The following is a 3,233-nucleotide window of genomic DNA, read 5'->3' as shown; positions in this document are numbered from 1 at the left end:
ACCAGGTTTGGATATAATGGGGTATTGGAACATCGGGTATTAGCAATAACTGGGTCGGGTTCAGGTCTGGGTATTGGCTTGAAAAACCATACCCTATATACCAGATCCAGGTCGGGTATTGAACCCGGTCTTCAATACCCGGGTATTTGAATACCCTATTTTCAGGCATTTGAAAAACCCGTTTCTGGGTTTTGAATACCTTGTTTCCGGGTATTAAAAAAACATTCTCTATAACTTTCTTCTGTCAACAAGCCCACTTCGTTTTTTTATCATAACTCCATTTTTTTTTTTTGCTTACAAACTTCAAAGTTTGAATATACAACTAATAAATGATATAAAAAAACATATATTTTATGTCTTTTCATGTTCGTATATCAAAAGGTGTTACTTTAAACAAATATTTATAGGGAAAATTCCCAAAATAGCCCATTTATAGAATGTGGTTCCAAGTTTGTCCCCCCCCCCTCCCCCAAATTCAAGTTTCCAACTTTGTCCCTTTGGTATCTCGTCGCCGACGACATGTTAGCGAACATCGACGATGTGTTAGCATAACATAGGGTTGATGATGGGTTATATTGCTAACATAGGGTAGCAGTGATTCGTTAATGTTTAAAGCAGGGGTTCCACGATGCGTTAGTTGATAACGCATCACTGCTACCCTATGTTAGCAACATAAACGCATCGTCAACCCTATGTTATGTTAGCAACATAAACACATCGTCGGCGACTTGTTAGCAACATAAAATTTCTCCATTGTTACATAATGGTGCAAACACAATTTTTTTAATGTCCCTGATTAACAACATCACTCATCAGCAACACCAACATAAACTCAATTTCTATATATTCGTCACTAATAATCACAAAATCCATGTTACGGCCACAAATACCTCTAATATCCAAAATCAACATTCGTCTTCTTCTGATTAGCTAACAAAAAACAAAATTAATTAAGATTATAAAGACAATAAACATATCGCCGTAGTCGATTGCAGGCTGGGTAGTAATTTGATAGTTGAATCGAAGAAATATAATTGGCAAGCGTCTTTCTTATATGCTTCCAATTAAACCTTCGTCTCTGACATCATAATCTACAAACATTGAATAAACGTTTATAAACATGTTTAAAGCAATCGGGAAAACAAAATCGAAATAGATGAAGTGTAAATGCGAATCAGATGCCTATATGAAATTGAATACCTTAAATCGTCGAACATTAACGAATTTGAATAAAAAAAAACCCCAAATCGCCGTTCGTCGATTCACCATGTTGTTACTGAATCACAACATTGATTTCAATCGGACGGCTATTAAGAATTAGAGCTGGCTATTAGTAATTAGAGATGGATGAAAAGAAACTGTTTAATTATGGATTCCTCTATTAGATAAGGTAGATTTATTTTTTACTTTTCAAATGCACAACAAGCATCTTTAATTCACTTTCTGAATGTAGTTTTTCTTTCTTTCTTTTTCACCATGTCCCCTACCGGCATAGTGAATAATGTATAAATAATTTTGTATGATTTAAATTTTAGAAAATATTGAAATTTTTTTACAAACTTAAAAGTATTTATTTTTATTTTCATTGTTATAAACTTATAATTATAAAATAGATAAAAACTTACACAAATACAACAACGGGCAATCGTGACGTTCTCATTATTTTTTACATTCTAATTCTGTTGATAGTTTTACAAACCAAATATGATCCTATCAGTCTCGAAACCTACTTTTTTCTGACAAATTCAACCAAGCCTAACTGGTCATGGCATGTAGTTGATATTGATTGCGTAGGAGGGACTTTCGATTACTGAATCCATCCATAAACCTAAACCCCAATAACCTTCATAACCAAGATTCCGTTGCATAATCTAATTAAATCAAAAACATTTTGTGAACCAAACGATTTAAATGAGCCACTATGCCCTAGGGCTCTTTCGGAAGAGGGTAGTTTATACCCTACCGGAATCTCTTCATCTAATTTATTATTACTTTAGTTTAGATAGATAACCCTGGCCCTACTAAACTGTCAATTATTTAATATTTATGATGAAACGTCAAATCTTATTATGAGTTAACGACTAACATTTATTGGTGTTTGAACATAAACAATATATGACTTAAATAACACAGGATATTTAGAAAAAAGGTAAACAATTTTACCCGACCAAACTAACAAAACAATATGCAGCTATGTGGGTCACATATAAGACTGAGGGGTGTGGGGCTTCAACGGGAGCGCTAGAGCCCCTCCGTTCGCGCCCCCAGGCGCTAACACCACACCATCAGGGGCGCTAGCGGGACGCTAACGGGGCGCTAGCGGGAAAAACAAGGCAGGCGTGAGCCGGTTAGCGGGAGAAGAGAGAGAGGAGCACACCTTTTGATGTTTTTTGGACCGTTGGGGAGCCGGAAAAAACACAAAAAAAATATATTTTCTATATAATTATACTCCATTTCACCCATTTTTATACCAAAACTTCAAACCTTCACCCAAAATCAATTCATCTTCTCAACTTTTTTTAAAAAAAATGGCTGGAAATTGGTTCCCAAACCTTGATTCAGATTATCTTGACGACGATTATCTTGATTCAGTAACCTAAATCCGGTCGATCAAATGCTAATGGAAAAGCAAAAGGAACGTATCCGAAAGAGGTTGATCGAAGTAGACCAAGCCGAAGAATAAGAAGAATGTTTCTTTTTAGTACTTTAATTTTTTATTTTATTTTTAGATATTAATGTGTTTTTTTATTAATGTGTGTTTTTTTTAATAATTTATGAGTTTTTTTTAATAATACGTTGTTTGAATATATTTATAAAAAAATAAAAAAAAAATTCGTTGGAGCCCCTCAACACTAGGGGCCAGGGGCTCCAACACCCCCTTATTCAGTTTCTCTCTCTGCCACACGTCATAATATTATTGGTTCTTGAACCCACTAAAGCCCTCACACCCCCTTAGTCTAATAGAGATTGATCCTTTGGTAATCAGTGTTGAGAATCAAAGACCAAGTCACGTGACATGCATGTTTTGTTTTGCTTCCTTTTGTCGATTTCCCAAAACACCAAATCTACCGCATTTGAAAGCAATAGAAGCCAAATGGTTACGGAAGCCTCAATTATTAATTTATGATTACTTTTTATGGAATTTGTTGCTTCTTTAAAGGAATACCATGTTTCATTCAAATCAAAGGTTTTAGTTCTAACTAGAAATTTAAAGATCTGAGTTTTTTAGGTTC

The sequence above is a fragment of the Bidens hawaiensis genome, unplaced genomic scaffold, assembly GCF_021521415.1.
Source record: "Bidens hawaiensis isolate Kalapana, Puna unplaced genomic scaffold, B.hawaiensis_p1.1 tig00046105_1, whole genome shotgun sequence".
NCBI lineage: Eukaryota > Viridiplantae > Streptophyta > Magnoliopsida > Asterales > Asteraceae > Bidens > Bidens hawaiensis.
Note: the sequence above shows the minus strand (reverse complement) of the source record.